Genomic DNA, 12,616 nt, shown 5'->3' with positions numbered 1-12,616 from the left:
ATTGGAAAAAAATGCAAATACAGGTATGGGACCTGTTATCCAGAATACTCGGGACCTGGGGTTTTCCGGAAAACAGATCTTTCCATTATTTGGGTTTTCATGCCTTATGTCTACCAGAAATTCATTTAAACATTAAATAAACCCAATAGGCTGATTTTGCTTCCAAAAAGCAAAAGGAAATCATGTTTAAAAATTTGGATTATTTGGATAAAATGGAGTCTATGGGAGCCATTCCGTAATTCGGAGGTTTCTGGATATCGGGTTTCCGGATAAGGGATCCTATACCTGTACCTGATTTTTAGCATTTTCACAAAAATTTGAAAAGCTCCCGTTGACTTCTACATGAATTCTGCAGCTTTTAGATGCTTATATTTATCACAATTTTTTTGTGCTTAATAAATATTGTACATACACGTATGTGGTTGCCCCACATTTATCGCTTGGTGCTTACATAGGAAGGTAGACACAGTACCAGGACAAAGTCTCATGCCTTTGATTGGTTTTGTAATCACATCAGAGGACTCCCCAGACACTCAAAGGAATAAAGATCAGGGCATATAACAACATGCTGGTGTTGCTCACGGATAGATAGAGTCACTGTTGGTCATTTATACTGCTAGATGGTATATGTAGAAGTTTGGGAAAGCAAGCCTTTCCATGTCTTGAGGCAGACTTAAACTAAAGCCTAACTAAAGAGGTAGGCTAGAAATTTTGTACATTATGTTTTGGGCTTCTGTACCAGCCCAAGGCAACCACAGCCCTTTAGCAGTAAAGATCTGTGTCTCCAAAGATGCCCCAGTAGCTCCCCATCTTCTTTTCTGCTGATTCACTGCACATCCTCTGTGCTGCTGTCACTTACTGAGCTTAGGGACCCACTCACAATATACAGTACACATATAAGGCTGATTAGTAATTAATGCAGATAATTACTACATGGCAGCACAGAAACCAGTGAAATTAGCATCAGAATTGGATAATCAGCCCTGTAGCATCAGCTTATATTACAGGCCAACCTCATTTTCTGCTTGATAATTTGCGACGACCCCTAAGCTTAGCTTCTCAACAGCTGCTCAGAGCCCACTGAGCATGTGAGTGTCACAGACACTTTCCAAGATGGTGACCCCCTGTGACAAGTTTGAAGTCCTGGATCATTGCTGCTATTGACCAGCTGAAACTTTAGGCTGGAGCAATAAGCAATAAGTTCAGTATATAAAATATGGTATTTGTGGCCAAATTAATTTTTAGGGTTTAGTTCTCCTTTAAGGTTAGATAAGAAGATTAGCCTACCGCACTGTATCCTTCACTGGCTGAGGTTGGAGACACAGTCTGGATCTTCTAGGGATAACTTCATGTCAATTAGGTTATAGATAGTGCCAAATGATATAGGTTTGTATACAGGCCCATTGTGTAAATAAGGATGGGCCGATGGGAATAATTTTAGGCTGGGGCCCACTTGAGCCAAGCTGGAGACCCTCTAGCACTCTAGAGTCCTGGGTCTGTCTATTGCTGCTCTAAAACTCTGGTCCTGTTCTACAGCCTAATTGAGTTTTCAAGCTCTGCTCACTGGTTTGGGACACACACTGCTAGCCAGTATGCATGAATGAAACTATTTATTATGTGATGTTTTATTGCATTCCGGCAGACGGAATTTATAATATAAAAAAAAAGAAACACCAGAGAACATTTACAATCTCCTATTGCCTTTGGATTAATGTGTGACTAATTGCTACAGATTGTTCGTGTAACAATTTGTAGCTGACTTTGATGATGTGGTTTACGTTACTCTACTGAAATAACATCCCTGTGATCAGCAAAGCCAATTTACATCCTTGGGGCATTCCTTCCTGCGAAAAGTCACCAAACCACTGAAATACTGTAAAGTGATATTGTGCCGAAAGAAGGCGCAAGCAAATTATTACTGCACACTGCGGTAATAAAAGAAATTAGCGGGGACGGCCAAGCATTGTGCTGGATGTAAAAACACCTGTATATTACTTATTTATTCATTTGGTAGTCTATATGTAAGAAAACGAATTAGTTTAGCCCAGAGCCATCTGCAGTAGACCATATCCACCCCCTGATGTGGCCATTGGACGATATGATTTTCCACTTGACCCAATCATTATCTTAGATCAGATATCAATCAGAGAGACTATTGTTTTGACATCATGTGTGAGCCAGTGGGTTGTTCAATCCATCAAGAGTGGCCTAGTTGGCTACCAATGTCTGCCTGTGATTAGGAATCACCTTAATGGGCTTTTTCAACTTTTGAGTTAACTTCTAGTACAACATGAAAGAAATACTGAGACAGTTTGCAATTGGTTTTCATTATTATTTAAAGTTTTTGAGTTATTTCGATTTTTATTCTCCAGTTTGCCATTTCAGCCATCTGGTTGCTAGGATGCAAATGACCCTAGCGACGATGCATTGATTTGAATAAGAGACTGAAATATGAACAGGAAAGCGCCTGAATAGAAAGATGAGTAATAAAAAGTAGCTATAACAATTGTGTTGCCTTAAAGAACATTTGTTTTTAGATGGGACCAGGGACCCCCCCCATTTGAAAGCTGGAAAGATATTTTAAAAAAACTATATAAAAATGTAATTAAAACTATATCTTAGTTGGGATCAAGTACAAGCTACTGTTTTATTATTACAGAGAAAAAGGAAATCACTTTTAAAATGTTTGAATTATTTAATTAAAATGGAGTCTATGGGAGATGGACTTTCTGTAATTCGGAACTTTCTCGATAATGGGTTTCCGGATAACGGATCCTTTATGCAAGATATTCTGCAATGTTTTTCAGGTTAATTATCAGTCACTACCCCAGCAGACTTTACAGTTTAATGTCCCTACACCAGGGTTCATTTTCATTTTCACCAATTAACCTTCGTGGTGTTGGGGTGTGGGAGGAAACTGGAAAAACCGATAAAGCCATTTGCCCCTGTTGTAAGGAAAGTTGAGAACCCAAAGCACAATGTATCTTGGACTGAAAATAATAAACAACATTTGAAGTTGGTTGTCTGAAGCCTTTCCTGTATGTAATAATGGATCCCTTATGCCTTCTATATCCTAATTGCTGATATGACCTTATATCATGTTGTACAGAAAATACTTTCAGAAATCCTATATGAGTTCTCAAAGAATGGTTTGACAATGAAACCAAGACAAATAAATTGCAAGATCGTTTTCCAAACATCGGCCTTTGTTAGTGCTGAATCATCAGATACAGGTAGAATTCTATTGTTTCTACCTGTATATCTGACGATTTAGCTCTTCACGTGCAAACTAACAAAACAAACTATCCTTTGTGGAAAAGATCTTTTCCAAGAAAGATCTTAATTGTTATGTCTATGGCCACCTTAAGTCTACTAAAAAATGTTGATTTTTTTGGGGGGGGAATTTATGTTTTATTGGATTTTATCAAGTAACAGATAGAGGAATACAATATAGTATGGGATAGGATGAGAATAGTAACAAAGTAGGTAAAGAAAGAAAATACTGGTATTAAGGGTTCTTGCACAATATCTCAAATATAACAGAAAGCAAAGATAATCTTAACATTATACAATTTGGTAAAAGAACAACAAGCCTATTAATATTAATTTAACCCAATAGATTTGTTTTGCTTCCAATAAGGATTAATTATATTTTAGTTGGGGTCAAGTACAAGCTACTGTTTTATTATTACAGAGCAAAAGCAAATGTGTTTTTAAATCTTGAATTGTTTGATTAAAATGGAGTCTATGGGAATTGACCTTCTCGTAATTCAGAGGTTTCTGTATAGCAGGTTCCCGAACAATGAATTCCATATCTGTACTACTAATTGTTTTTAGCTATCAAGTTCCTTTTGTTCCCACATAGAATGCTGGCATGAAAAAAAAGAAAAACACTTCCCTTCCTATTTGTATGTATTTGGCTCATTCACAGAAATACAGTACCTGATTTATGGAGCCCCTCTTGTTGACGTATTATTTTTGTCCTAAATAGTGACATCATGAGACATTTTTAGGAAATGGTTGAAAACATAGTTTGGAATGTTTTAACATTATTAGGCAAAAGAGAATTGCACTTTTTTATAAAAACATTTTTAGTTTGTAAATAAATGACATAGGGCAGTTTTAATGATAACTAGTGATGGGCAAATTTGTCCCGTTTCGATGAAAAATTCGCAAATGTCCCACAAAAAATGTGCAAAACGCATTGAAGTTAATGGGCGTCAAAATTATTTTGACGCGCGTCAATTTTGACGCCCAAACAATTTTTTAATGTGCGCCTAATTTGTCCAAATGCATTAAAATGACTGTCCAAAAAAATTTTTTTTGACGTCGTGCATTTATCAGCGGCGAATTTTCACCAAAATGTTGCCAATTTCGCCATGAATTCGCACCTGGTGAATTTATTCGCCCATCACTAATGTTAAGGAAAATGTTATTTTTTTTAATCCCATTTCAGTTTGCATGACCCCAAAACGATTTATTAATTTATTCATTATAATAGCGACTTTTCAAGTCAAAACATTTTGAGCTTCTACAGGGAAGCAATGGTTTTTACCAAGTCACAAATCAAGATATGGAAATCAAGATTGTGGGTTAGCAACATTCAAATTTTGCACATCGTACTGGGTTTCTAAATGAGCCCTAAATTTTAATATTAAATAAATTTCCCTTGTGGCCCTGTTAACATGAAATATGGAAGAACTGTTTGCTTGATTTCACAGCACCAAAACCTTCAATGTAAAACAATAAGGTTTGGCAGTGTGGTCAGTTTGGGCAAAATATTCTGATTATCATTCACTGGTGTAGAAGAGAGTTTCTATCCACAATTGGATGATCCCATCCCAGATTCCAAGTTGCCCTTTACCTCTCACTAGTGAGTGTGGGTGGAATTTGGAAGGGAAAGTATCTCCATCTCGCTTACCTTACAATCATTCAACCCACAGATCTGGATTACCCAAAAACTGAACCATGCATGGACACAAGCATCTTTCAGACATGAACTTACCATTGTTATACTCAGCAGTGAGCAACACAATGCAGTTAGTGTTTTCTAAATCTACAAATGGTCGGCATGATGTTCTTCAAAGAACAAATCCCTCTGGTACTTAAATACTTCACTGTAACAATCCAAGCCATGTTGAAAACATCCCTCACATTCACAAAACTCTTGCATTTCTCAATGACAGTAGCCCGCAGTTATGTTTGACAGCAGTGCTGAACTTTGTCAGCTCTTCATATTCCCCAGCAGTTCACATCTCCACCACAGAGATGGATAAGAGGTCATGCCGAGGCCGTTAAGGGCAATTTACTAATTAACTAGGCTTCTTCTATATTTGCAGTCACTCAACAGAGAGTCAATTAGGATTTCTCTTTGCTGGGAAGTTCACACTATGGGCCAGATAGAATTAGGGTGATAAAACCTCCTCTGTGGGGGACTTTTTTAAAGGCTGAAATTCCTTTGCAATTCTGTTAGAGACACAAGTTAAAAAAAGCTGTATTCATGATTGGATTTTTGTAGTTGTGACCAGTCAAACCAAAAGTAATATGGTATAATAAACATTTTTATATAATGCAATTCAATTCATTCCCCTACTTATAAATGTGCATAGAATGACACATGAATTGATGGCACTATTTTACACCTTTCGGTAATTTCAAGGTGACCAATATTAGAAAAAAAAAAGTAGTATCAATGATAACACTCTGAGCCATATTTATTAGAATTCAGATTTGTGGTTATTCATGATTTCTTTTTTCTAATTCGACAAATGTTTAAAAAACTTTCAAATATATTTTGCAAGGGCAACGCCCATTTACTTCTGCATGAACTTCCCAGCTTTTAGATGCCAAATGTTTACATTCAAATGTCTTTTGTGCTTTAGAAATTTGAGGATTCAAGTTTCGGAAACCCTAATTCAAATTTATATGTTTTAGCAGAAAAAAATAAACCTTGGAACTCGGAATGTTAATAAATCGGCACTAGAATATTTCCAACAATGGCAGTTTCTACTACTACTACTACTACTACTATTGTTTTTAAGTAGACAGATTTTTTTTATAAATCAAATCAGCTGTTACTCCAATCATCACCATTGTGAAAAATAACTCCAGCGATTTATAAATATGTGAGTTTTCACACAGTGAAATGTGGCGTAAAATGTGGCAACTTAATGCACTTTTACATAGTAATAAAGGAAAAAATTTACCATAACCGAAGACAAAATCTGCACATGACTTCCAGCACAGGCAAAGCTTGTGTCTCCCGCTGGTTTGTGGAGGGCAATAAACCAAGAGAATCCATGATAAGGACATTAAACTGATCTGGCATGGATACTAAAAACAACACGGGGAGCTGCATGGCTTTCCTTGCTGCATAAATCAGAAGTCTATGCTGGAGAGAGTCATGGTTTAAAAAGTTATTACTAAAACCAAACAAGAATTCCACTGCTTTTTAAGACAATGTGGCTGTTGGGGGGACTATGATGTATTGTAATTAGAATGTCTCAAAGATCTTTCATTTACGGGGGGAGGGTTAGAGCTCTTAATAGGAATTTGAACATAGTAAGTGATGTGCGACTCCTATAGTTCCTTGCTTAAGCTTTTATTGATTCTTGCCTATGGTATAAACCATGCAATCCATGGAATGTATCTATCAGGATATACAATAGTTGCTCTGTCATTCTGATAAAGTTTGACCCGTATAGTACAATACATGAATGTAATAGGAAAGGAGGCCATTTAAACTGCCTCCATTGCCTCTATTCTGATCCGATCATTGGGCCGTAGGGTCTGCGATTGGATCAGCCCAATATTGCCCACCTCAATGTGGGCATATCGGGGAGAGAACCCAGTGGATCTCCCTGTGTATGGCAACCTTAAGATTCTACAGAGTACAATGTAATTGAAAGCTCAATGATATCGGACTTTTTTGTCTAAAAATATCAGTGGGTTGGTGTCACTGCTAACACACACATGTGGCCCTGTTACATAGGAGATAACCCACAGCATGAGAGGAGACTGCAGCACAACTAACTCAATGGAATGATCAACAGTTTTATAAACAATGGGGAAGGTATGTGATTTTATATGGGGGATTCAGTTTAGATCAAAACATTGATCACACTTTTCAAAATATGTGGGGGATGTAAAACAATTATTAGAGACCAGTTGCATAGCCCTGACTGGACTGTAAGGTGTAAATTAGCATTATTCCCTCATGGACTTGTCTAACATCTGAGCCCATATAGTCATCCCAGACCTGCTTTATGATTATAGACCCTAAAATCCAATGAGAATTAGGATACTGATCCCATATATAACCTGTAAGATATTTCCTTATAAATAGTGCATATTGATGTTGTCTGTATTTTGTGGTGTCACGTGATCTATTGGAATGTGGATATTATAAAACGTAATGCCACCTTGAAGTGGACAGTGGCCTGTCATGGGACTAAAAATATCCTCATTTATTACAATATAGGGTAAATAATACTGTACATGTTCATGCAGATCTGTATGATGGTGAAAAGAAATGTATGCACCTGTCCAAGACAGAGGAGCATTCAAGGAGAACTTGCAGATAACAGGCAAATCTCTAGTATGTTCTAGTACAGTGATCCCCAACCAGTAGCTTGTGAGCAACGTTTTGCTCAACAACACCTTGGATGTTGCTTCCAGTTGCCTGGAAGCAGGTGCTTATTTTTGAATTCATGGTTTGGAGGCAAGTTTTGGTTGCATAATAATAACCAGATGTAGGCTGCCAGTCCACATAGGGGCCACCAAAAAGACAACCATAGTCCATATTAGGAACTTTTTTCATTCTTATGTTACTCCTCAACTCTTTTCACATTTGAATGAGGCTCACGGGTAAAAAGGGTTGGGGATCCTTGTTCTAGACGCTCCAGGTCTTGTCTCACATCAACCAAATATATTTTGCTCTATACTTGCTTATACTTGCTATGGGTTACTAGACCTGGAGCCAACATTGCACGTTATTACATTATCCCCTAAGTGTGTTTCAAGGCAAACAATCCTGGATGTGGAACTTCTAAATGAGGTGACATTAAGCATCAAATCATCTTGGTACAATAGCTTAGTTTTGCCACAATTATAGCAATTATTTTACTGGCAACAACGTTGATACCGCCATGATCTTTTCATCTGTAATATTAGAGTCAATGAGATTCCAGTTGTATTTCACAAGAAAGCTAAGAATGTTGGGTTTCTATGGTACATCTAAGTGTTGCTCTGATTTACTGGTCCCTGTTGGAGCTGTAGACTATTTCTTTGTCTGTGTCTACAGGGCTGAACATATGAACATATAGTATACCTGTTCAAGACAGAGAAGCATTCAAAGAGAACTTGTAGAGAACAGACAAAGCTCTAGTATGTTCTAGCAGCTCCAGGTCTTGTTTTACATCAACCAGATATTTGGTCTATGCTTGATGATACTTGCTATGGGTTACACTAGCCCTGGAGCCAACATTGCCCATGTTATTACTTTAACCCCTAAGAGTGTTTCAATGGAAACAATCGTGGATGTGGAACTTCTAAATGAGTTGAAGTAAAACATCAAGCCACCCTGGTACAATAGCTTAGTTTTGACACAATTATAGCAACTATTTTACTTGACGCGCCATGATCATTTCATCACTAATATTAAAAGGTGTCAGCCAATGGCATTCCAGCTGTATTTCCCACATGCCAGCTAAGAATGTTGGGTTTTGAAGGCACGTCTAAAGGGCATATTCACTAACGGGCGAATTTTCATCAACATCACCTTCGCAGCCATCACAACATTTCCCCAGGCTCAAATATGATATGAATACGCTAATTCACTAAAATGCGAAGTTTTGTCCCGGGCGTTGAACGCTGACGACTTTTTGCTATCGTTACTTCTGCTGTGCGAGCATTTCATGTCAAAGATGAACTAGCATTCATTTGTGCCTAGAGAAACTTGGGTAGTGATCTTGCGCTTAGGTCAATTTGCATAGGGCGGGAAATTTAAAGTTGTATGGACGTCTTTATTATAAATGTTGCTGCAAATGGTTTAAGTTACCGGTTTATACTGTATTACACATGTCCAGGGAACCTTTATAAAGACAAAAGAATTTATATAATGCCCTACACATGAGCCCACTGTAAAATTAATGTTCCATATGTTATAAAATGTGTTGAGAAAACCACTTACCCAAAAAAGTAAGTTAAGACTTTTTTGTAAGAAGAAGAGAAGGCAACTCTGGTGAAAGAGGTAACGTTCAGTAAAATCTGCATTTTAGTAAATTCTTCGGAGTAATGACCGTTTGCCAGAACGAAAAGTCACTGGCGATAGAGTGTGAATGACCGCTAGTAACGGTCTGTTTCACTAGCGAATTGGCACCTGTGCCTGTTAGTAAATTGGTAATGTCCCTGCGGGTGCTCACGCTAGCGAATTGTGGCTAATGTTAGCCACTTTGCTCCTTAGTAAATCTGCCCCTAGGTGTTGGTCTGTTTTACTGGTCCCTGTTTGGGCTGGAGATTATGGGGTATATTTATCAAAGAGTGAAGTTAGAGATCACCACAGTCCTCTCGAGTGAAATTCCGCCACTCTCCATTCATTTCTATGGGATTTTGAACGGCGGATTTATCAAAGGATGAACTTTCACTTTCACCCATTGATAAATACTCTTTTAAAAATTCCATAGAAATGAACGGAGAGTGGCGGAATTTCACTCTAGAGGACTGTGGTGATCTCTAACTTCACTCTTTGATAAATATACCCCTATTTCTTTGTCTGTGGCTACGAGGCTGAACGTATACAATGGGTTCTTATGAGGCATTAAAACGATTTTGTCCTATGGATTACATACAGGATATGCCTAATTGAAATAATTAGCAGTTACATTTTCCAAATGCTGCATAACTCTCAAGACGAGGGGACTTGTTCCTGCACACAAAGGGCCATTGTTCTACCATTGGCATGGCAAAAGGATGGACAACTGAGTCTGAGATTAGAACTGCATCCTAAGGACTGGGATGTGCCGCCAGTCCGGAATGTGTTGATAAACCTGTCCTGACCTAAATTATCCCCTCGATGTTCTCATGGGAAAAAAAAAAAGATGCCGCCTTTTCATGCTCGGTAACCATGAACGATTCCAGCCAAGGACAGGTGACCTCGGACTTTACGCAGATGTTTTACTGGAAGATTAAATTTTCTAAACCATTTAAAAATTATGTAGGTATCCAAGCATGACAGCCTAAAAGCACGCTCGTCTGGGAAAGACTGAAAGTATAGACTTACACACCAAAATCACATTGTCGGGGGGGGGGCTGAATTTCCATTTCAAGCATGGAGAAATCTCCATTGTGCTGCTAAGCGATTCATAAAGTCAGCTAATCACTGCGCCACAGAATGAATCAACTCCAGATGTGGACGCCGCTCTCTTCTGACTCCCTAACAAACGTAGCTAATTTATTAAAGCAATCGCTCCTTTGATCTCCCAGTCATCTTTCACCTACACATTCGCGTGTCATTGATATTTCCGGTGCGATAACTGTGCTAATCAAACTTTAGAAGCATTTCTTACAGTTTCAATAAAAGTCCAGACAGCCGCAGGACTCTTGATTCTGCTTCACTGTGTTTCAGCTAATCCCTTCAAAACTGGTCTGACATGCCACTCTGTGTTTCCCAGGGCCCACGGCGTTAAAGGGGCCACTTGAGAGGAAAAAAAAAAGACACATAAAAGTACAAAGGACATATTATATTGTGTAAAAGTGCAAAAAAACTAGTGTTTTAAATTAGTTATTAGTGATGGGCGAATTTCTCCCGTTTCACTTCGCCGAAAAATTTGCAAATTTCTCTAAATGGCGAAAAATTTGAACCGCAAATTTTGGCACCCGCATCAATTTTGACGCCAGTGTCAATTCGCAGCAATTTTGATGCTCCGGTCAATTTTGATGCAGGCGTTAAAGTTAGTGGGCGTCCGAATAGTGTTGACCATGACGTGAGCGACTTTTCCAACACGCGTCAAAGCAATTACGCAAATTTATTCGCCGGAGGCGAAACGCGGAAATACATTACGAATTTGCGCCTGCTGAATTTATTCAACGTCACTATGAGTTGTGTTTTCTTTAGGCTGGAATTGAAACTGCAGTGAGGTTATGAGGTTGCTAGATCTTAATTACTTTAACAACCAAGAGGCAGTCTGAAAATCATAAAAGTAAGATGAATAGAAGATGGCTTGGATAGAATGATATGAAATGCAAAAAAATATGGATCCCTGCAGTCAGTAAATCTGATTTTTGGTTGACAGGGTCAGTGACCCCAGCAACCAGATACCAATAGGCAGAATGGGATTATCTAATAAAACGTGCAAAGTTTGCTACAGGTCTTATCACCTATAGAAAGCCATTTGCATGTTGCATTTACTGTACTGGGCCTGTGTTGTGGAACTTCAAGAACCAGAGACTACTTGAGGTGAAAAGATAACGTTTATTTGACACAAGCTCCGTGGGAACTGCCCATATAACCAATGAGATGGTTCTTCCTCAAGGTCAAGATGTCAATTTTATTCTTTCTCACATGTTTAAAAGCAAACACCTTATTGGTTGCTATGGGTTACTTACAGGCTAACAGTGTATTTTATTGGGTATAATAATCCTAAATCCATTAGAAAAAAAAAACAAGACATGACTAATAACCTGATTCTTAACCTGTAATATGGGAAATGGCCCCAATACTGTTTAGTGTGGGTATCTGAATACAGTGAAACATTTTTTCGACAATAGAAAATAGCCGCTAGTTCCCACAACTAAACTTGGTTCCCCTAACAAAAATGTTTAAAGGAATGATCTACAGCATACCAAAAGTTTATTCAATGGGGAACTTCCCCTTAAAGATGCCCATAAATATTTCAGGAGTGTCCAGCTTGCAGCCCTCCAGCAGTTGCTAAATTGCAACGTCTGATATCGACATTGACATTCTAAGGGGGTTATTGATCAAGCTCCGAATTTATCTCAGTATTTCTCAGATAAAAATCCGATCAAACTCTGAATTCCTGAATGGACCTTATTTATCATTCAAAAAAAATAGGACCTTTGCCCGAATAACCACGAATTTTTCGGAGTTTTCTGACTTTTTGTCCCAAAATCATCGGATATCGGTACTGACAGCAGCGCAGACACTGGGACTTTTCCCATTGACTAGTACAGGACCCAGAGAGCTTTGAGATGCCGGGTTTTCAGATTCGGAGTTTTCATACCATAAATCCCAAAAAATGCAGATTTTTTTTTTTAAGATCTGAAAACCCCGAATATTTCAGATTTCGGGTATTCGGAGCTCAATAAATAACCCTTTAAGTGTTGTATTTTCATTGTTTTGTTCTCCTTGAGGTGGGGTTTAATACATGTGCACTCTCCCCATGATTCTACCTGTAACCCATGTATTTTTGCACTAATTTATTTTCGTATTTACTAATTTATTTATGCACTATCTATAAGGACAGGAGGGCATCCTTAAATAGAGAGCTGTAAGACCAGATACAAGCATATAATTAGTTTCTTCCTGAGGACTCTGAGAAACACTATAAAAATCTCTGAGGGAATCCTGGGCTCTGAAAGATGCCCCTTAGTCACGCCT

The sequence above is a fragment of the Xenopus laevis genome, chromosome 9_10L (genome assembly GCF_017654675.1).
Source record: "Xenopus laevis strain J_2021 chromosome 9_10L, Xenopus_laevis_v10.1, whole genome shotgun sequence".
NCBI lineage: Eukaryota > Metazoa > Chordata > Amphibia > Anura > Pipidae > Xenopus > Xenopus laevis.
This window is presented reverse-complemented; position numbering follows the sequence as displayed.